Raw genomic sequence first — 24,704 nt, forward strand, 5'->3', positions numbered from 1 at the left:
AATGCTGGCATAGATATTAAGCAAAGGGAACCATTGTGCACTATTGGTGCAGTCACTATGGAAAATAGTATGGAAGTTCCTCCATACTATTTTACAATAAATACAATTAAAAATAGAACTACCATATCATCCATCAATTCCACTTCTGGGAACATATCTAAAGGAAATAAAAACACTAACTCAAAAAAGTATCTGCACCTCCATGCTCATAGCAGCATTACTTACAACTGCCAAGACATAGAAACAACCTAAGTGTCCATCAACAGATGAATGGATAAAGAAGGTGTGGTATATATAGCTGCAATAGAACATCATTCAGCCACAAAAAAATGAAAAAATCCTATCATCTGTGACAATACGAATGGACCTTGAAGGCATTATGCTAAGTGAAGTACATCAGACAAGGAAAGACAAATATCGTAGGATCTCATTTATATAGAGAATCTAAAAAAAAACCTCATAAAAAAGAGATCAGACTTGCAATTAGACTAGCAGTAACCAGAGGTGGGGGTAGGGGAGGGGCAAGTAGAAGAATGTGGTCAAAATGTACAGATATAACAAGGTTGCATTGTACGAACTTGTAATATGTTGGCCATAGCTAACACTGCCCTATGATATACAGGAAAGTTGTTAAGAGAGTTAATCCTAAGAGTTCTCATTACAAGGAAGGACATCCTCACCTCAGACCACTTCACCTTACTCCAATGATGACACTGGCTCTGATGGGGATTGATTGATTGATAGAGGAATTCACAGGTAAAGGGAGACTCAGGGATGTTGGAGAAGTTCATTATCTGGTCATAAATTCATGGTGATTTTGTCTTGTAAATCTGGGTATAGTATGTTAATGGCTCTAGTAGAATGGCCCTCAAAATATTCAGTGTTAGGATATACTGACTATGCTGATGCATGGAGATGCAGGGTACACAGGCATATGTGCACACAGTGGCACAGAAGAACAATCCCAGGCACAAAGACACACAGGTGCCTGCACAAACACACAGGAGTCTCTAACACACATCATTTCCCTTTCTCATTTACTTATTAATGCAACTCTGGGTTGTAGTGTGTCTTGGTGACACAACCTCTGATGCAGACAGGGTATGTGGTTGGCACATAGTCATAGGGTAAGAGCAGAGGCATGCAGGCATTTGTCGCCCTTCAAAATGTGAGTACTATATGAACTTCTTATCCAGGAGCTTGTGGGGCTGAAGGAGTGCTGGAGACCCAAGACTGGTTGCAGCCATTGACCACCCTATAGTCTTCCCCCAGGGATGAATCACACACATGTTCAGCCCCATCAACAGAGGTGACAGGGCATATGTAGGGTGCTGCTCTGTATGCCCCTTGTAGGTTCCTGGAAATGTCTTTGTCCTCAGACACCTGCCCTGTAAGGAAAGATGAGGGCCTGTTTGGGAGAGAGAAGGGAGGGATCCTGGTCCTCTAACCAGCTGGAGGCTGTGGAAAGGAAGGAATTAAGAGGGCTATGATCTCCAGGTTGAAATGGGATACTGGTCCAGACAGCTCCCAGGCCAGGCCTTCTAAGCAGAACTGCATTAGCAGAGGACAGGGCTAGGGGTAAGCTTTTAGCCTCATTCGGGCCAGGCCTACCTAGATTATATGGATGGGGTTCTCTTCCTGAAATTCAAAAGTCTTCATACAAGACCCTTCCATAGCCATTTTTCTACCCACAGGCCAAACTGGCTCTGCAGCTGGTGGGGATTGACCTGGTATAGGTACAATCTCTCATTCCTCTGAACATACGTGCACACACACACACACACACACACAGGTATCAATAACATCAGTCCAGCCAGAAACTTATGTTTCAAAGGGAGTGTCATACTGCCCCTGACCCTTCATGCTTATGAGAACTCTGTTCAGGTTTGGGTTGATTGCTGGCCTTATCAGTGTTATTTAAGAGGATTATGTAGCTCCTTATACCCAGACATCATAGAGTTGTTGTGAGTGTTAAATGAGTTAATATTTAGTTACTTAGAACAGTGCCTGGCATATAGTAAGAGCTTTATGTGTGAAAGAAATAAAACAAAATAGCTACTGTGTATCAAGTACTTTGTAGGTGCCTGATACTTTATATATATTATTTTATTTAATCTTAACTGTATTCCAAGATTGGTACTAAGTATCCGCATTTTATAGATAAAGAAACTGAGGCCAAGAGAGGTCTAGGAAGTTGTCCAAGGTCACTTGTATCAAGTGGCAGAACAGGATTTCCAACCCAGGCAATCTGGCTCCAGAGCCCAGGTGTTTTATCGCTAGGCCATTCTGCCAAGTCAGCTGGATATGCAACTCTCAAGGGCACAGGCCTAGTTGGACCACTCACCCTCTCTGCCTGGGGACCAAAGTTAAAGGTCCATGAAATTGGTTCTTAAATGGCTCTCTCAGGCCTTCAGGATAAAAATCTCAGATTCCTGGAATGACATACCAGGCTTTCCACAACACACCCCTACCTATGTACCTTATTCCTCCACCACTACATTCCCTTACATTCTTTGCTCTGGCCACATTCAACCTCTTGCAGTTACCGGAATATGTCATGCTTTTATTTTCTTCCTAGACTTTGAATATGCAGGTTCCTTTGTCTGGAATGCCATTCCTTTTCCTTTGGTTAACTCTAATTCCTTCTTTAGGTCTCAAGTCAGACTTCCATGTCTTCCTGCAAACTTTCCTTGGTCTTCCTCCTCAATCCCAGTGTGTGATAGGTGTCTCTGTATTTACTTTACATGACACTGGCAATACTGCATTTTCATCACCTGTGTGTGTGCTCTCATCTCAACTAACTGTGGATCATCGGAAGGCAAGAACTATGACTCAATTCCTCAGAGACTCCAGCACTTTGCCTGGATTTGGCCTGAGCAGAGGTTAGCCCGTGCTTTTGAGCAAATGACTGGGAATATCATCTATACAAGGCATAGATGTGACCCTGGAAGAAGGGGTAGAAACCAACCATTTGATCTGGGCTGTCCATTGAGGGAAGGAAAAGATACTAGGGAAAGCTTTGCCACCCCAGCTTTGGAAAGACTACCAGAAAGCACAAGTAGAAATGATGCTGTGCTTGTGGGTGGAAGGTGAGAAACAAAGTAGTTACTGAGGAGAGAGGTGATAATGAGGAGAAGGACAAAGGAGGGAGAGAGAGGAAAGAAATGTAAGAACTTCTCTTCCATCTACCAAATGGATATTCTTGTGGGTGTGAATAATGGTTAGTTATCATGTTCCATTTTGGCACTCGATGTGTGGGCATGCTTTCTCCTAGAGAGAAGACATTTCCGAGGTCATTGACATGGGGAAGAGGCAGATCCTGATACAGAAACCTGAACTGAGAGAAGTGGCTATTTGGCAGGACAGAACTTCTTTAGCCTATTGGAACACTGGGCTAGACATGGGTTTCTGGGTGGCACCTGCATCGTGGCAGCAGGCCAGAAGCTGATGTGTGACCGGCATGGGCCTCAGAGATGGGCTTTGTTGTAAGCTGGGTGGTATAGTTTTTTGTCATTTCCCTGCTATTATCCATGCACCTATAGGGGAGCTTTGGCTATACAATTCCATACTAAGGGCAGGGAATGAAGGGAAATGCCCTAGGTCCTCCCCCAGGTCAAAAGTATTAAGTGGGTCCGGTCAATGTTTGTATGGAGTTGGGGAGAAGTGAGATAGCAGTAATAACTGAGAGGTCTTCAAGTTGAGTCTCCCTCCACGATTAAAGATGGGCCCGCTAAGCTGTCTTTGATTAAGAATGCCAAGGATGGGGCAGCCCTGGTGGCTCAGGGGTTTAGCGCCGCCTTTGGCTCAGGGTGTGATCCTGGGGACCCAGGATCGAGTCACACGTTGGGCTCCCTGCATGGAGCCTGCTTCTCCCTCTGCCTCTCTCTCTCTCTCTCTCTCTCTCTCTGTGTGTGTGTGTGTGTCTGAATAAATAAATATTTTTTTTAAAAAAAAGAATGCCAAGGATGCAGCAGTGGCGGCAGGTCTCATTTTGCAAACACACCACCATATACCTTTTAAGATGCACTCCACCTCTGCTGGGGACCAAACACTGTCCACAATAAGCAAAAAGAACCTCTGCAGAAAACTGGACTAAAGGATAAAGAGGCCAAGACTCAACAGCAGAGCATACACAACACAAATAGCAGACACTCCCAGAAGTGCCAGATCCTGGGGAACAAGGGACACTGCACTTTGGGGCAGTATAGGACCTTTTCTACATGAGACTATTATCATTGAGAGCAAGAGAAGTAGCTGATTTTCCTAACACACAGAAACAGACACAGAAAGTCAGACAAAATGAAGAGACAGAGAAATATGTCCCAAATGAAAGAACAGGACCAAGCTACAGCAAGAGACATAAGAAAAATAGATATAAGTAATATGCCTGATAGAGGATTTAAAGTAATGATCATAAAGATACTCACTGGACTTGAGAAGAATGGAGGACACCAGTGAGACCTTAAACACAGAGATAAAAAAGAACAAATCACAGATGAAAAACACAATAAATGAAATTAAAAATACACCTGATGGAATAAATAGCAGACTAAATGAAGTAGAGGAATGAATTAATAATCTGGAAGACAGAGTAGTGGAAAGTAAACAAGCTGGGGAAAAGAGAAGAAATAAAATTATGCAAATTGGGGGCACCTGGGTGGTTCAATTGGTTAGTGTCTGCCTTTGGTTCAGGTCATGATCCCAGGGATTTAGGATCAAGCCCCATGTCAGGCTCCCTGCTCAATGAGGAGCCTGCTTCTCCCTTGTCTTCCCTTTAGTGCTCTCTCTCACTATCTCTGTCTCTCTCTCTAATAAATAAATAAGTAAAATCTTAAAAAAAAGAAAATTTGCAAATTGAGAATACTTTCAGGAAACTCAGTGACTCCATCAAGCATAATAACATTCACACTATAGGGATCTCAGAAGAAGGAGAAAGAGAAAAGAGGCCAGAAAATTTATTTAAAGAAGTAATAGATTAAAACATCCCTAAATCTGGAGAAGGAAATAGATATCTACATCCAAGAGGCAGAGTTCCCCACAAAAATTCAACCCAAGGAGGTCCACACCAAGATATATAGTAATAAAATGGCAAAAAGTAGTGATAAAGAAAATGTTTTAAAAGCAGCAAGAGAAAAGAAGATAGTTTCATACAAGGGAAACCTCATACAGCAATGGGCATATTTTTCAGCAGAAACTTGGTAAGCCAGAAAGGAAAAGCATGATATAGTCAAAGTGCTGAATGAGAAAAATTTGCAGCCAATAATACTCTATCCAGCAACACTATCATTTAGAATAGAAACAGAGATAGAGAGTTTCTCAGACAAACAAAAACTAGAGGAGTTTATGACCATTAGGCAAGCCCACAAGAAATATTAAGGGAGACTCTTTCAGTGGAAAGGAAAGATCATAAGTGAGAGTGTGAAAAATAGATGCAGTGAAACGCCGGGACACCTGCACCCCAATGTTTATAGCAGCAATGTCCACAATAGCCAAACTGTGGAAGGAGCCTCGGTGTCCATCAAAAGATGAATGGATAAAGAAGATGTGGTATATGTATACAATGGAGTATTATTACTCAGCCATTAGAAACAACAAATACCCACCATTTGCTTCGATGTGCATGGAACTGGAGGGTATTATGCTGAGTGAAATAAGTCAATCAGAGAAGCACAAAAATTATATGGTCTCATTCATTTGGGGAATATAAAAATAGTGAAAGAGAATAAAGGGGAAAGGAGAAAAACAATAATTACTTTGAATGTAAATTGACTAAATGCTCTAATCAAAGCACCTAAGGTGGCTAAATAGATAAAGTGATGGGGCATCCCGGGTGGCTCAATGGTTTAGTGCTTCCTTCAGCCCAGGGCATGATCCTGGGGGCCCGGGATTGAGTCCCACATTGGGCTCCCTGCACGGAGCCTGCTTCTCCCTCTGCCTGTGTCTCTGCCTCTCTCTCTCTCGTGTCTCTCATGAATAAATAAATAAAATCTTTTTTGAAAAAGTAAAAATATAAAGTGATAGAGTGGATAAAAAAAACAAGACTCATTGATATACATGAAACTAATATATCACTGTATGCTAACTGGAAATTTAAATAAAACCTTAAAAACAAGGCCTATCTTTATGCTGCCTACTAGAAATCCATTTCAGACAGGAAGACACCTGCAGATTGAAAGTGAGGGGATGGAGAAACATTTATCATGCAAATCGATGTTAAAAGAAAGCCAGAGTACCAATACTTATATTGGACACAATAGATTTTTTTAAGTAAGCTCCACACTCAGTGTGAAGCCAAACATGGGGCTTGAACTCACAACCCTGAGATTGTGACCTGAGCTGAGATCAAAAGTTGGACACTTAACAGACTAAGCCACTCATGCACCCCATGACAAAATAGATTTTAAAACAAAGACTAAGGAGAGACAAAGAAGGACACTATATAATATTAGAAGGAACAATCCAACAAGAAGATATAACAACTATAAATATTAATGCACTCAACATAAAATAGTTAATAACAGAAAGGAAGCAAGTAATAGTTAATACAATAATAGTAGGGGACTTAACACCTTATTTGTATCAATGGACAGACTATCCAGACAGAAAATCAGCAAGGGGAAACAGTAGTTTTGAATGACACACTGGAATAGATGGATTTAACAAACATATTCAGAACATTCCATTCTAAAACAGAATACACATTCTTTTCAAGTGCACATGGAACATTCTCCAGAATAGATCACATATTAGGCAACAAAACAAGCCTCAACAAATTCAAAAAGTCTAAGTCATACCATGCATTTTTTCTGACCACAAATCTATGATACAAGAAAGTCAACCACACACACACACACACACACACACACACACACACACACACACAAATCTTAAAGGGCTTGAATACACAGAGGTTAAGTAACATGCTACTAAACAATAAATGGGTCAACCAGGAAATCAAGGAAGAAGAAATTAAAAAGTACATGGAAGTGGGGCAGGGCAAGATGGTGGAAGAGTAGGGGTCCTCAAGTCATGGTCCCACCAGCTTTTTAAAGAGAGAACAGTCCGAATGCTACAAAGAGAAAACTTTTCACTTCTAGCAAAGTAGGAAGATGGAAATAACTAAGAATAAAGTCTGGGAGGGGCACCGCGAGGAGCCAGGCTAAAGTGTAGCATCAAAAGCCTCCAGGACAGGAAAGCCCAGCCCTGGAGAAGCAGGAACGTTAAAAATCGACACCAGGGGATCCCTGGGTGGCTCAGTGGTTTGGCGCCTGCCTTTGGCCCAGGGCGCGATCCTGGGGTCCCGGGATCAAGTCCCGCATCGGGCTCCCGGCATGGAGCCTGCTTCTCCCTCTGCCTGTGTCCCTGCCTCTCTCTGTCTGTCTGTCTGTCTATCATGAATAAATAAATAAATAAATCTTTAAAAGAAAAATCGACACCAGATTTTTCCTAGATGGAAAAGTGCTTAGCAGGGAAATCTGGCAGAATCTCAGGAGTGGCAGTGAAGCCTCCAGATTCACAGAGTCACTATTAGAGGAAGTATGCCCCAGGTAAAGTGCACCACAAACGGTGGACAGATCTGAGGAAAGGACTGGAGTGCTACAGCCTTCAGGGCATTTGGGACAAGCCAGTTGGTTGCATGGGCCAGCTCTGAATGGAGGTGTCTGCACCCTGTTGCCTTCGGGAACCACGGCCCCTGGGAGCGCAGTTCCAGCAGCACAGAGCCCAGGATCACTGGGCACCCAAGCGGACAAAGCTGGCGACCCTGCATTCCCCCGGGACAGGCGGAAATGGGGAGGGCACAGGGCAGCAAGAACTCTCCTGCCGCTGGGCGCACCACAAGCTGTGCAAATCAGTGCTCCCTCGCCAGTCCGGGGAACATCTAGGCCAGTGCAGAGTAGGAGATTGCGGTTAGTTACTAGCAGGGAGCTGACTCCAGATCTGGATATCTGGCTGCTGCCATTGTTGTTTTTCCTCCTTGTTTCACCTTATGCCTGGGGAGAGGCAGGGCTGCCAGGGAACAAAGGCATAAATAGCTCACACTGAGTCCAGGACCTGGCAGGGGTCGGGGCATCTTCCCCAGTCACACACATCTGAGAATCAGCACAGCAGGCCCCTCCTTCAGAAGAACTGCTAGAAGAACAGGAGAAGAGCAAGTTCTTGACCAAGAAGTGCTGGACCAAAGGAAAATCGAGGGAATATAGTATATAGAACTAGAAGGTCCCCCACTTTTTCTTTTTTAAATTATTTTTTCATTTTCCATTACAACTCATTTTTATATCAGACTAAGTATTTCCAATATTTCCAATATTTTGTGCCTTTTCCCACCTTAACTACAATATTTTATAAGCTCTTCAGTTTTAAGTTTCTTCCTTTTTGACTTTCATATTTCTACAATTACATGTCTTAGATATATTTTTAACTTCTGGATTCCCTTCAACTCACCAAATTTAATTTTGGGAGATATATGATATTTGGGTTTTTGTTTTGTGGTTTTTGTTTTCTCTGCCTCATTTTGTTCTGCAATGGTGGAAGTTAATACCTCCTAAACCATGACCAGCATACACCCAAAACCAAGTGGAATACCATGTTGGTTCATTCTGTGAGATTATATTCTCTCTTCCTTCCCATTTGCCCCCCTCTTTTATCTTGTTTTGTTTTGGTGGTCAATGTTGGGGCCCTCTACAAGTATTTCTGGTTTATATAATTTTGGGACTGAGCATCTTCTAACATACATAATTTAATACACCCAGAACCAAGATTATCACCCTCTAGGATCCCTCAGGTAGACTACATTCTCCCTCCACTACAACTTTTTCAATACCACCATTTCTCCCAGTCTTCCCCCTTTATAAGTTTTATTTCCTTTTTTTCTCTTTTTACTCCTTTGTTTTCTTCTTTTTTTTCTTCTACTTTGGGATTTTTAGCTTTTTATTTTTTACTACTTTGTTCTGGTATTTTTTTCACTTTTGTTTTATATTGTTCTGACATTCTTTTTCATTTTCTGGTATCTGACCTCGTCAGAATCATCTAGGGTGGAATTTACATAGGTCACGGTTGATATTCTTGACTCAGCCCACTCATACAGCCACTCTGCACTGAACAAAATGACTAGAAGGAATAATTCACCACAAAAGAAAATATCAGAAACAGTATTCTTTGCCACAGAGTTACAGAATATAGATTTCAATTTGATGTCAGAAAGCCAACTCACAAGCACAATTATAAAGCTAATGCTAGCTCTGGAAAAAAAAAATTTAAAACTCCAGAGACTTTGTTACTGCAGAATTGAGATCTAATCAGGCCGAAAATAAAAATAAATTAAATGAGATGCAATCCAAACTGTATGTCCTACCGGCTAAGGTTAATGAGAGGGAAGAAAGAGTGAGTAACATGGAAGACAAGCTGATGGTAAGGAAGGAAGCTGAAAAAGAAAGAGAAAAACAATTAAGAGACCATGAGGAAAGGCTAAGGGAAATAAATGATAGCCTGAGAAGGAAGAATCTACATATAATAGGGGTTCCAGAAGATGCCGAGAGAGACAGAAGGCCAAAAGCATATTTGAACAAATCATAGCTGAGAACTTCCCTAACTTGGGAAGGGAAACAGGCATTCAGATCCAGGAGATAGAGAGGATCCCCCCCCCCAAATTGATAAAAACCGTTCAACATCTCGACATTTAATAGTGAAATTGCAGATTCCAAAGATAAAGAGAAAATCCTTAAAGCAGCAAGAGACAAGAGATTCTTAACTTATAGGGGGAGAAATATGAGATTAACAGCAGACCTCTCCACAGAGACCTGGCAGATCAGAAAGGGCTGACATGATACTTTCAGGGTACCAAATGAGAACATGCAGCCAAGAATACTTTATCCAGCAAGGTTCTCATTCAGAATAGGAGAGATAAAGAGCTTCCAAGATAGGCAGAAACTGAAAGAATATGTGACCACCAAGCCACTTCTGCAAGAAATATTAAGGGGGACCCTGTAAAAGAAAGAGGACACCCAAAGAAATAATCTACAAAAACAGTGACTGAATAGGTATTACGAGGACACTAAATTCATATCTTTCACTAGTTCCTCTGAAACTGAATGGGATAAATGATCCCATCAAAAGACACAGAGTATTGGACTAGATAAAAAAGCAAGATCCATCTATTTGCTGTCTACAAGAGACTCATTTTAGACTTAAGGACACCTCCCACCTGAACATGAAAGGTTGGAAAACCATTTACCATTCAAATGGTCCTCAAAAGAAAGTTGGGTAGCAATCCTCATATCATATAAAAAGTTTATCCCAAAGACTGTAGTAAGAGATGAAGAGGGACACTTTATCATACTTAAAGGCTCTATCCAACAAGAAGACCTAACAATAATGAATATTTATGCCCCCAATGTAGGAGCTGCTAAGTATATCAATCAATTAACAACCAAAGTAAAGACATACTTAGATAATAATACACTAAGACTGGGAGACTTCAATACGGCACTTTCTGCAAAGGACAGATATTCTAAGCAGAACATCTCCAAAGAAACAAGGGCCTTAAATGATACACTGGACCAGATGGATTTTACAAATATACAGAACTTTCCATATGAATACAACTGAATACACATTCTTCTCAAGTGCACATGGAATTTTCTCCAGAACAGACCACATACAGAGTCACAAATCACTTCTCGATGGATACCAAAAGATTGGGATTGTCCCCTGCATATTTTCATACCACAAAATTTTGAAACTAGAACTCAATTACAAGAAGAAATTTGGAAGAAACTCAAACATGTCGAATGGGTCAACCAGGAAATTAGAGAATTAAAAAGATTCCTTGAAACTAATGAAAATGAAGATACAGCCATTCAAAATCTTTGGGATACAGCAAAAGCAGTCCTAAGAGGGAAATACATCACAATAGAAGGCTCCCTCCAAAAATTTGAAAAAACTCAAATACACAAGCTCACCTTGCACCTAAAGGAACTGGAGAAAGAATAGCAAGTAAAACCTACACCAAGCAGAAGAAGACATATAAGAAAGATGTGAGTAGAACTCAATGGAATAGAGACAAGAAGAACTGTAGAACAGATCAATAAAACCAGGAGTTGTTTCTTTGAAAGAGTTAATAGGATAGATAAAACCCTAGCCAGGCTTATTAAAAATAAAAGAGAAAAGACTCAAATTAATAAAATCATAAATGAAAGAGGAGAGAACACCACCAATACCAAGGAAATTCAAATGATTTTAAAAACTTATCATATGCCAAAAAATTAGGCAATCTAGGAGAAATGGATGCATTTCTGGAAAGCCACAAACAACCAAAACTGGAACTGGAAGAAATAGAAAACCTGAACAGGTCAATAACCAGGAAGGAAATTGAAGCAGTCATCAAAAACCTCCCAAGACACAAAAGTCCAAGGCCAGATGGCTTCGGAGGGGATGTCTATCAAACGTTTAAATAAGAAATTATACCTATTCTTCTAAAGCTGTTTCAGAGGATAGAAAGGGACAGAATACTTCCAAACTCATTTTATGAGGCCAGCATCACCTTGATTCTAAAACCAGACAAAGACCCCACCAAAAAGGAAAAATGTAGACCAATTTCCCTAGTGAACTTGGATGCAAAAATTCTCAACACGATACTAGCCAATAGGATCCAATAGTACACTAAAAAGATTATTCACCATGACCAAGTGGCATTTATCCCCAGGATGCAAGGATGGTTCCACACTCCTAAAACAATCAACAAGATAGATCACATCAACAAGAGAAAAAATAAGAACGTATGATTGTCTCAATAGATGCAGAGAAAGCATTTGACAAAATACAGCATCACACCCCCAGGGCCCTTCTCTCAGTCTCAGGAGGATCACTCCAGTCCCTACACACTCTGGCACACTTGTTCACAGTTACCACCCTGGCAGCCAAACTCCAGGCCATAACAGGCCCAGGCGCCACTGTGCCTTTGTCTGTACTCTGCTCTCAGCCTGCCAGGCCCAGGAGGAAATAAAAGCACCCCAGTTTCTGCTCTCTCTCTAAAAAAAAAAATACAGCATCCATTCCTTTTTTTTTTCTTTCCAAGTTTTATTACCAACACAGAGAGGGACGTGCGTGCATGTCCACAATGACTGATTGTCATTACAAGACTCAACTGGACAGAGACGGCAGGGCCCCAAGCTGGAGCCCGCCCTAGTCTGTCTACCAGATGAGGGCAGCTGGGCACAGGCACAAGGCCCAGGAGCCACCAAGCCCACGGTTCCCCTTCTATTTCTCCTTCCCTTTATGATCTTTTTCTTTCTTCTTCCACTCCATTTCGCTTCTTCCTCCTCGTGGTTCTTGATCAGCTGCTACACTTCCTTCTGCTTCAGGACCCTGATGACCATCTTCCTGTTCTCTCTCATCAGGGAAGCGATTTCCACTTTTTCATCAGAGAGTTCACTCATATCCATGGTCTTGTTTAGGATTTTGATAGCTAAAGCAAGTGCAGACTTCAGAGTCATTTCTCCTTTGTAATCTTCTTTTAACATTGGACACAGCTGCAGCTCTATTGTTTCCAATGCACGTGGCCTCCATCCTCCATAATACTCTGATAGAGCATATACTCTGACAGGGCTGAAAGTCATAGTGCTTATCCCAGCCTATGTAAAGCAATGAAACAACAAAGGGACATTTTCCTCCAAACTGTGTATAGGCTTGTTTGATATCACACAGTGCTGTGACCAACTGCTCACAAGGAATTGGTTCCTGATACTGTAAAAAATACTTTTGAGCAATGAGTCTCAGTTCATTTGTGAGAAGGTTAACATCAGAAGTTATATCCGCCATGCTGCAAGCCATGTCCTCATTCAGTTTATAAATTTTTTCAGGAAAAAAAGGCTTCTTCAAGAAGCTTGTGGATGTTGCATCTTTCTGCTGCAAGCAAAACACCATCATTTGCTGGAATTCTCAAGCAGGTGCCTGCATTTCCAATGGCTTCCATGGCATCTTCAACTTGGTACAAGTGACCTTCTGGAGAAAATATGGTGGTTGGTCCTGGAGTCATACCTTCGAGATATGTTTTCTGAGCTTTATAAAATTCCTGCGGGACACACGGAAGAGGAGAGACTGACACAGAGACGTTTCTCGCAGAAGAAACCTCATGGCTACTACTGTTAAGCAGCCGCTACCAATATGGCGCCCACGCATGCTTACAGGATCCATTCCTTATCTAAACTCTTCAGAGTGTAGGGATAGAGGGAACATTCCTCAACATCTTAAAAGCCATCTACAAAAAGCCCACAGCAAATATCTTTCTCAGTGGGGAAACACTGGGAGACTTTCCCCTAAGATCAGGAAGATTACACGGATGTCCACTCTCACCACTGCTATTCAACAGAGTACTAGAAGGGTAGCCTCAGAAATCAGGCAACAAAAAGAAATAAAAGGCATTCAAATTGGCAAAGAAGAAGTCAAACTCTCCCTCTTCACAGATGACATGATACTGTCCATAGAAAACCCCAAAGACTCCACCCCAAGATTGCTAGAACTCATGCAGCAATTCGGCAGTGTGGCAGGATACAAAATCAATGCCCATTTCTATTCACTAACAATGAGACTGAAGAAAGAGAAATTAAGGAGTCAATCCCATTTACAATTGCACCCAAAAGCATATGATACCCAGGAATAAATGTAACCAAAGAACCAGATAAAGACAACACAAAAAAACGAGAACTACAGGCCAATATATATCATAAAGGTAGATGCACAAATCTTCAGCAAAATGTTAGCAAGCCGGGCAGCCCAGGTGGCTCAGTGGTTTAGCACTGCCTTCAGCCCAGGGCCTGTTCCGGGAGATCCAGGATCGAGTCCCATGTCGGGCATCCTGCATGGAGCCTGCTTCTTCCTCTCCCTGTGTCTCTGCCTCTCTCTCTGTGTGTCTGTCATGAATAAATAAATAGAATCTTTAAATATATATATTAGCAAGCCAAACCCAACAATACATTTAAAAAACCAGACACATTTGGGGCACCTGGCTGGCTTATCAGTGTAGCATGTGACTCTTGATCTCAGGGTCATGAGTTCCAGCCCCACATTAGGCATGGAGCCTACTCAAAAAAAAATAATAATAAATAAACTATACACTAAGATCAAGGGGGATTTATTCCTGGGATGCAAAGGAATAAATTCAATATTAGATAACAATCCGTGTGATACATCACATCAATAAGAGAAAGGATAAAAATCATATGATCATTTCAATAGATAAAGAAAAGGCATTTGACAAAGTACAAGATCCATTCATGATAAAAACCCTCTGCACAGTAGGGCTAGAGGAAAAATACCTGAACATAATAAAGGCCTTATCTGAAAAACCCACAGCCAACATCATACCTACTGGTGAAAAACTGAGAGCTTTCCCCCTAAGGTGAAGAAGTAGACAAGGATGTTCATTTTCCACTTTTATTCAACATAGTAATGAAGTTCTAGCCATAGCAATCAAGCAATAAAAAGAATTTGGATCCTCAAAAGGCATCCAAATTTGTAAGGAAGAAGTAAAATTCTTTGCAAGTGATATGATAATGTATATAGAAAAGCCTAAAGACTCCACCAAAAAACTACTGCTAATAATAAATGCATTCAGTAACGTTGCAGGATACAAAATCAATGTACAGAAATCTATTGCATTCCTATATGCTAATAATGAATCATCAGAAACTGAAATTTAGAAAACAATCCCATTTATAATTGTACAAAAATAATAAAATATCTAGGAATAAACTAAACCTAAGAGGTGAAAGAAAACTATACTCTGAAAACTATACTCTGAAAACTATAAAATACTGATGAAAGAAATTCAAGATGATGCAAAGAAATGGAAAGATGTTCCATGCTCATGGGTTAGAAGAACAAATATTTCTCAAATGTCTATACTACCTAAAGCAATATGCATATTTAATGAAATCCCTATCAAAATACTAAGAGCATTTTTCACAGAACTAGAATAAACAACCCTAAAATTTGTTTGGAACCAAAAAGATCTTGAATAGCAAAGTAACCTTTAAAACAAAACTGGAGATATCACAATTCTAGATTTCAAATTATATTATAAAGCTGTAGTAATTAAAAGTATGGCTGTAGCACAAAAAATGACACATATGTCAGTGGATTATAACAGAAAACCCAGAAATAACCCACAATTTTCTGGTCAATTAATCTTCAAACAAGGAGGAGAGAATATGAAATGGGAAAAAGACAGTCTCTTCAACAAATGATGTTGGGAAAATTGGATAGCCATATGCAAAAGAATGAAACTGGACCACTTTCTTTCACCATACACAAAAATAAACTTAAAAGGGATTAAGACCTACATATGAGGCCTGAAACTACAAATCTTTGAAGAGAGCATAGGCAGTAATCTCTTTCTCATCAGCCATAGCGACATTTTTCTAGATGTCTCCTGAGGCAAGGGAAATAAAAACAAAAATAAACTATTAGGACTACATCAAAATAAAGTATTTCTGCATAGTGAAGGAAACAATAAGACTAAAAGGCAACATATACAATGGGAGAAGATATGTGTAACTGTCATATCTGATAAAAGGTTAGTGTCTAAAAAATACAAAGAACTGACTGATATAATCCAATACCCTCCTCCAAAACAAATAATCCAATTAAAAATGGGCAGAAGACATGAGCAAACATTTCTCCAATGAAGACTTACAGATGGCTAATAGAGAACATCAAAAGATGTTTGTCATCACTTATAATCAGGGAAATGCAAATTAAAACTACAATGAAATATCATCTCATACTTGTCAGAATGACTAAAATAGAAAAGACAAGAAACAAGTGTTGGCAAGGATGTGGAGAAAAAGGAATCCCCTTGCTCTGTTGGTGGGAATGCGGATTGGTGCAGCTACTGTGGTAAACAGAATGGGAAATCCTCAAAAAATTAAAAATAGGGAATCCTAGGTGGTTCAGTGGTTGAACGTCTGCCTTTGGCTCAGGTCATGATCCCAGGGTCCTGGGATCGAGTCCCACATTAGGCTCCACACAGGGAGCCTGCTTCTCCCTCTGCCTATGTCTCTGCCTGTCTCTGTGTGTCTCTCATGAATAAATAAAATCTTTTTTAAAAAATTAAAAATAGAACTACCCTATAATCCAGTAATCACACTACCCCAAAAATACAAAAACACTAATTCAAAGGGTACATACACCCCTGTTTATTGCAGCACTTTCTACAATAGCCAAACTATGGAAGTAACCCAAGTTTTCCTCGAGAGAGGAAAGGATAAAGATGTGATGTGCACACACACACACACACACACACATGCACACACACACAATGGAATATTACTTAGCCAACAAAAAGAATTAAATCTTGCCGTTTGCAGCCACAAGGATAAAGGCAGAAAGTAGAATGCTAAGTGAAACAAGTTAGAGAAAGATAAATACCATATGATCTCATTCATATGTGGAGTTTTAGAACACAACAAAAGGACACAGGAAAGAAGAAATGGGTTGAGAGAGAGAGAGAGAGAGAGAGAGAGAGACCAAGAAACAGACTCTTTTCGTTCCAGACATAAGTACAAGCGCAACAAACAGTATTTTATTCCAACCTGCCCCTTGGAACAATGACTTACAGAAGGAAGAACATATGACCCTAGAGAGCTCATTAGAGTTGTCATCTTTTTTTTAATAATTTTTTTATTAGAGTTCAATTTGCCAACATATAGCATAACACCCAGTGCTCAACCTGCCAAGTGTCCCCTTCAGTGCCCGTCACCCAGTCACCCCAACCCCCCGCCCACCTCCCCTTCCACTACCCCTTGCTAATTTCCCAGAGTTAGGTGTCTCTCATGTTTTGTCACCCTCACTGATATTTGAGTCTTTTCTCTCTTCTTTTTAATAAGGCTGGCTAATGGTTTATCTATCTTATTAATTCTTTCAAAGAACCAACTCCTGGTTTTGTTGATCTGTTCCACAGTTCTTCTGGTCTCGATTTCGTTGAGTTCTGCTCGAATCTTTATTAACTCTCTTCTTCTGCCGGGTATAGGATCTATTTGCTGTTTTGTTTTTTTTTTCTCCAGCTTCTTTAGGTGCAAGGGTAGCTTTTGTATTTGAGTTCTTTCCAGTTTTTGGATGGATGTTTGTATTGCGATGTATTTCCCCCTCAGGACTGCTTTTGCTGTATCCCAAAGATTTTGAACGATTGTATCTTCATTCTCATTAGATTCCATGAATCTTTTTAACTCTTCCCTAATTTCCTGGTTGACCCTTTCATCTTTGAGCAGGATGGTCTTTAACCTCCATGTGTTTGAAATCCTTCCAAACTTCTTGTGATTTAGTTCTAGTTTCAAAGCATTATGGTCTGAAAATATGCAGGTATGATCCCAATCTTTTGGTATTGGTTAAAATCTGATTTGTGACCCGGTATGTGATCTATTCTGGAGAAAGTTCCATGTGCACTTGAGAAGAGTATGTATTCAGTTGCATTTGAACGTAAAGTTTTGTAAATATCTGTGAAATCCTTCTCGTCCAGTGTATCATTTAAAGCTCTTGTTTCTACGGAGATGTGCTTAGAAGATCTGTCTATTGTAGAAAGCGCTATGTTCAAGTCACCAAGTATAAGTGTATTATTATCTAAGTATGTCTTTACTTTGGTTATTAAGTGATTGATATACTTGACAGCTCCCACATTAGGTGCATAAATATTCATGACTGTTAGGTCCTCTTGTTGAATAGATCCTTTAAGTATGATATAGTGTCCCTCTTCATCTCTTACTACAGTCTTCAGGATAAACTTTAATTTATCTGATATGAGGATTACTACCCCTGCTTTCTTTTGAGGACCATCTGAATGGTAAATGGTTCCCCAACCTTTTATTTTCAGGCTGTAGGTGTCCTTTGGTCTAAAATGTGTCTCTTGTATACAGCAAATAGATGGGTCTTGCTTTTTTATCCAGTCTGAAACCCTGCGCCTTTTGATGGGGTCATTAAGCCCTTTCACGTTCAGAGTTACTATTGAAAGATATGAATTTAGTGTCATCATGATACCTCTTCATTCCTGTCTTTGTGGATTATTTCTTTGGACTTCCTCTTTCTTTTACAGAGTCCCCCTTAATATTTCTTGGAGAGCTGGTTTGGTGGTCACATATTCTTTCAGTTTCTGCCTATCTTGGAAGCCTTTATCTCTCCTTCTATTCTGAATGAGAACCCTGCTGGATAAATTATTCTTGGCTGCATGTTCTTCTCATTTAGGACTCTGAATATATCCTGCCAGCCCTTTCTGGCCTGCCAGGTCTCTGTGGAGAGGTCTGCTGTTACCCTAATACTTCTCCTCCTAAAGGTTAAGGATCTCTTGTCTCTTGCTGCTTTAAGGATCTTCTCTTTATCTTTGGAATTTGCAAGTTTCACTATTAAATGTCAAGGTGCTGAGTGGTTTTTATTGATTTTAGGGAGGGATCTCTGTATCTCCTGGATCTGAATGCCTGTTTCCCTTCCCAAGTTAGGGAAGTTGTCAGCTATGATTTGTTCAAACACACTTTCTGGTCCTCTGTCTCTTTCGGCGCCCTCTGGAACCCCAATTAAACATAGATTTTTCTTTCTGAGGCTGTCATTTATTTCCCTTAGCCTATCCTCATGATCTTTTAATTGTTTTTCTCTTTTTTCCTCAGCTTCCTTCCTTGCCATCAATTTGTCTTCTATGTCACTCACTCATTCTTCTACCTCGTTAACCCTCGTCGTTAGGACCGCCAGTTTGGATTGCAACTCATTTAATTGGTTTTTAATTTCGGCCTGATTAGATCTAAATTCTGCATTCATGAAGTCTCTTCAATCATTTATGCCTTTTTCTAGAGCCACCAGTAGCTTTATAATTTTGCTTCTCAATTTGCTTTCTGACATTGAATTGTAATCCAAATTTTGTAACTCTGTGGGAGAGAGGATTGTTTCTGATTCTTTCTTTTGGTGAGTTTTCCCTTCTAGTCATTTTGCTCAGTGCAGAGTGGCCAAAAACAAGTTGTACTTGATAGAAGCGCGAACTCTTCTCTCTGTAGCGTTCCAGCTGTTTTCTCTTTAAATCTCAGGCCGAATTCATAGGTTTTCAGGATGCTTTGTAAGTTATCTTGTTCTCCTTATTCTTCAACCATGATTGGAAACAAACATCAACAGGTGAGTCTGTACTTGTTCCAGTGGTGAAATCCTATCAAAAGGATCTTAGCTCTGCAAGGTTTTTGCAGTTGTAGCTTGCTCCTCTCTTGTTTTTGTTGTATCATTTTGCAAAGAAGACTCTCCAAGAGCAGCATCTGACAAATGTTGACTTTCTATATGATTTCTTTCACTTAGAGATAGAATGGCCTCCACCGAAACAGGGTGTGCTCTGCCCCCCACCGCTGCTGCTGTCCTGACCCCAGGGGACACGGTGACAAGGACCCTCCCACCTCGACCAAAGGCACCCACGGCGAGGCCCCTGTGGCTGGACCATCTCCAGCGCTGGGCGGGCTCTGCCGGGCTTCCCCGAAGTGGTGGCCCTGCTCTGCGCCGGCTGGGGCTTCAGTCAAGAAACAGACTCTTTACCATAGAGAGTAAGATGATGGTTACCAGAAGGGAGGTTGGTGGGGCAGATGTGTTAAATAGGGAATGAGCACTAAAGACTACACCTACCATGATGAAATATAATAAAAATGATAAAATATTTTTAAAAATCTTTTAAATGTAGAATGGCTGGACTAGATTATTAAGCTGTCACACACAACTCATCTAGCTCTAAAATACTTTTGTCCTATGATTTTGCAGCATCCAGGGATTTCAAGAGACAGAAGTAATGTCATTCTCCCATAAACAAGATGTCTAAGAGATTTAGTGCCATTGAAGTAATATGTAATCTTGCCACAGATGGCCTCCAAGAATTTCCCAAATGACCTGGGTTGTTTAGTGAGTCTAGGTGTTCCTGGGCTTGAGTAACAGATGTTATGCTAAAAAAAAAAAAAAGCATGCAAATTAAACATGGCCTCACAGAGTTATGCTCCAAATACAGGAGTGAGTAGGGGTAAAGGGTCATTTGATGCCAAAGAATCTTATAGCAAGCCCCTTCCTAGAATATAGTTACCTCCTAACTGTGTTGTATGGGATTCCATTTTCACATCAGGTCTGGAAAGCTCTGGAAAGGGTCCCTGCCTCTGACATAAAATAGTACCCAGCTCTGTGAAAGAGCTACTGTGAAGCCACAGAAGAAGTACAGCTTCAGGACACCTGGATGGCTCCAAGGTTGAGCATCTGCCTTTCACTCAGGGTGTAGTCCCGGAGTCCCATGATTGAGTCCCACATTGGGCTCCCTGCATGGAGCCTGCTTCTCCCTCTGCCTATGTCTCTGACTCTCTCTCTTTCTGTGTCTCTCATGAATAAATAAATAAAATCTTAAAAAAAAATAAGTACAGCTTCATATAGTGGGAAAAGAGGAGATGAGAAAGAGATCAATGGTCATTTTCAAATTAATAAACAATGATACATTTGAAAGTCAAAATCAAAGGTTGTATAAATTCACTAAGAATCCAACACTTCAGAGTAGTTCTGGCCTATAGTCATGCAGTGGTCATCCTCAGATTTCCAGGACTAGGTCTGTAGTCTCCTCTGCCATCTAAGCCTTATGGGAGCCCTGGGTCCAGGCACCTGATGAATAGTACACTGGTGCCAGAAAGAAAACACACAGGAGTCTCCACACTCTGGATGCTACTCAGCCACAGACCCACAGGGTTTAGATGTTGAGGGAGGGGCCTGACTACAAGGGAGCATTTTGGGGGTAATGGAGCTGTTCTATATCTTGTGTAATTGAGGTACTGCATATTAAAACTACAATTTTTAAAAAAGGATGCCAAAAATGGCTTTTACAAAGGACAGAGGAGAGGACCCAGGAAAAAAGAGAAAGGGGGAGAAAGATTGAGAGAAAGTGAAGGAGAAGAGCAGAGTGTTATAAATACCTCCAAAGCTCTTGGAATCCAGATCCTGGGATCTGGGTGTTAAACAAATAATGTCTCTTTAATTAATAACCAGCCCAGAAGAAGTCTTGGCAATCAGAAGCTAATAACAACTTTGCATTAGGCTGCCTGGAAATTCTATTCATGGTTATTGAGAGTCAAATTAAGAGGCTGGACTACCTAGTTGATTCTGGATGATGGGGCTGAGCAAATCTCTGAAAAGTTAGTGATGAGGTGGGGAAGAAAGAGGAGAGAAGAGAAAGAGAGATTGATGGATTGACTTGGAGAACAGAACTACCTTTTTATAAAACCCAAATTAGAACCATGCCCTAGTAGCTGGAGCTTAAAGAGATCTGTGACCCAGGCCCTGGTAGATGGTTTCATAAAGGGCATCTTTGATTCTACTGTGGAAATGACTCTTCCCTTTCTATGGGTCAATATCTCTTAGGTTCCTAGAATGACCCAGTTTTCCTTGGCTCTCCTTCTTATTGTACTCACTGTACAATTGACCCAGCTCAGGCTACTCAGTGATATAGTAATAGAGGAGGTGCCAGATGCCAAAAATCCAGACGCCTTCCTTCAAAACGTTTTTGCTCTACCAAGGGGGGAAAAGTCTCTCTTTTAGGGGTGGAGAGGTAGAAGCCCTCAACTATTACAGATTTACCATAGTCTTATGACTGGATGCATCAACAGCCCAGCAAAATGGCAGAACAGGTATTATTTCCTATCTTTACAAACCAATCTACTGAGGCCAACAATGAATAGTGAATGACTTACCGAGTGACCATAGCAGAGTAGTGATAGAGTCAGGATTTGAACAGATCTCCTGATTCCAAATTCTGGGACTGCCAATGTGGAAGGAACTCTATGTCTTGGAGGAAATGGGTGACAGGTTATTAGGGTATTAGATTTGTCCAGAGAAACAGAACAAATAGGATAAATAGATAAATAGGTCAATTTATTATAAGGAATTAACTCACACAATAATGGAGGCTGAAAAGTCTCAAGATCTGCCATCAGCAAGCTGGAAACCCAAGAGAGCCCATGTGTAGTTCTAGTTCAAGTTTAAAGGTCTGAGAACAAGGAGAGCTTATGATATATGTTCCAGTCCAAAAGCTGGCAGGCTTGAGACTCAAGAAGAGCCAATGTTTCAGTTTAAGGATAAAGGCTGGAAAAGACCGATATCCCAGGTTACACACAGTCAAGCAGGAGTTCCCTCTTACTCCTGGGAAGGTCAGCCTTTTTGTTCTATTCAGGCCTTCACCCGATTGGATAGATTGCCCTCCCACATCAGGGAGGGCAATCTTCTTTATGCAGTCTTCTATTCAAATGTTAATCTTATCTAAAAACACCCTGACAGACACTCACAGAATAATGTTTGATCAAACATCTGGGCACCTCATGGCTCAGTCAGGTTGACACATAAAATTAACTAATACACCCAGGGAGAGAGTGAAGGTGAACTTATGGCTCCCTTCCTGTTGATAGCTATTCACTTAATGGCTGGCCCTCTTTAACCCACTTTCATACTTATTTCACTTTTTGAATCAAGTCTAGACCCATACAATAATGTTCACTGGGAAGGAGACAGGAGAGAAGAGAGCTGGGGCAAGGGGAATGGACAGGCAGATCCTCTTTGCCTCCGCAGTGTAAGGGTTCTCATGTGCCAAGAGGCTCCATGGAACTGGCACTTGACTGGGGACTTGGTGAACAGAAACTTGAATGTTCTCTGTTGATACCACCCTGGGAGGAGGTGGAACTGAACCAGCATGAGTTTGCTCTCTGGTGAGTCACAGATATACCAGGTGGAGTTGTTATACAAAGTAAACTTTATTTGCAGCAAAGAAGGAGCTCACTGGAAATAACTTCCAAAGTCATGACATTCCAAGCAAGGGTGAATGGGTTCCTTTTATTTAGGGTTAGGATGAATAGTGAAGACTCGTTATCATATGTAGGAGTGGGCATGAGGCCTTGTAAGTGCCTTAAGCAAACATGCCTATACATACATTGTGTGTTATGTAAATGAAGCCTGTACTCCTCCTTGGGTGCAGATTTTAGTATTATAATGAGTTAAAGGTACTTGTTAGTCATTCTAGAGGTCACTCCATGGTCCATTTGTGTAAGTCAAGAATTACACTCAAACTGGTCTGGGTGTTCTGGGCTGGCAGGATGTTTTATCAGGGTAGTTGCTCTTGCTTGAGGGGTAGTTTTGGTTTCCATTTGCCTGAGTTAAGAGATAACCTGGAAAGAAGAGTTTAAGGAAAACTGTGGTACAAAGATCAGTAGTTTCAAGCAGATGGTCAGTAAAGGTCAGGTCTTGGGCCTAGCTGATGACCTAAGGAAACCCAGTAGGTCACTCATTTGGAACCTAAACACCCAAGGCATCTGAATAACAAAAGACTTGTTATAAGGGGTTATTTTAAATGGACATCAATTTTTCTTAAGAAACAAAATCATAATAATGCAATGATGATTTTTTGAGCACCATAGCTCATCACAAGATGATGGTATATAACGTTGGTTGAGGTCACAGTGGCCCAATTCATGCAATATGGATAGAATGGTGGGGATGGCACCAGAGTCCAGTAATACCACAATGACATTCTCACTGGTAATACATATTTAGTAATAACAGTGACAAGTTATTTATTTGTCTTCATGGTTAACAGAAATTATGCATATATAAATACATTTTTTTTCACAAAGCATTAAAAAATTATTGCTCTATTTTGAGGTAAACATTCCAAACTTTGGAAATATTATGAATGCAGAAAGTGAAGGATCAGCTACTGTAGATAAAAAATCTTTTACAATATTATCCCCATTTTTAGAGAGATTAGGGAACTGGCCTGCAATTATACAGCTGCTAAGTAGGGGAAGTGGGATTTATTTTGCTCCATGCAGGGTGCCTGATGGGGGACTCGATCCCGGTTCTCCAGGACCATGACCTGGGCCGAAGGTGGCACTAAACTGCTGAGCCACCCGGGCTGCCTGGAAGTGGGATTTAAACTCTATATCTGCCTGACTCCCCAGTTGTCATGTGCCTGATGAGGAGCCAGGGACCAAGAAAAGGGAGGTGATAGATTTGTGTGGTGAAGGCAGACCACTCCTACTTCTCTCCTCACCCTTAGAACCCGCCTCTTGTGTATAGTACCCCCTTGGTAGTACTGAACTTTAGTGTATAGTACTGGTAGTATTGGTAGTAGTATTGGTAGACAGGATCAATTCTTGTGATATGATGATATGATGAGATGTGTCTCTGGGAAGGCAGCTTTTGGGGTAGAGACAGAGTGAGAATGGAGGAGGAGTCCTCTGAGAAGGAATAAGGATAGCCTATGTGTCAGGTGCCAGGAAGCTAATGGGAGGCCATGGAAAGCCAAAAGTTAAGTATGTTTGAATGCTTAGAGTGGGGCCACCAGGGGTTTCTGGAGTGAGTGAGTTGCCTAAGAAAGTGGAGAAATAGGAAGATAAGATTCACCACAACACTTCTCATCAGTACCAGTTGGCACACCCCAGCTCACCACTGCAGCATAGGAGCTGGGGGAGGCATCCACAGGAAAATTGGCCCAGGGAACAGGGCAGATGGGGGGTACCTCCACTAAAACTGGAATGGATCAGCAAGGAATCTGCCCAAGGGAAGCACAGGGTATATATTCGCTTCTTAGGGCTGCTGTAATAAATTACTACAAACTCAGTTGTTTAAACCAACAAGATATATTCACTGGAGGGAAGAAGTCTGAAGTCAAAGTGTTGGTAGTG

General features: G+C 41.0%; 1 pseudogene; it reads right to left on the reverse strand.

Annotated features, from left to right (window-relative positions):
• Positions 1-12,255: 12,255 nt before the first annotated feature.
• LOC121482535 lies at positions 12,256-13,176 on the reverse strand (annotated as a pseudogene).
• Between the last annotated feature and the right edge of the window lie 11,528 nt (positions 13,177-24,704).

This window comes from Vulpes lagopus, chromosome X (genome assembly GCF_018345385.1).
Source record: "Vulpes lagopus strain Blue_001 chromosome X, ASM1834538v1, whole genome shotgun sequence".
NCBI lineage: Eukaryota > Metazoa > Chordata > Mammalia > Carnivora > Canidae > Vulpes > Vulpes lagopus.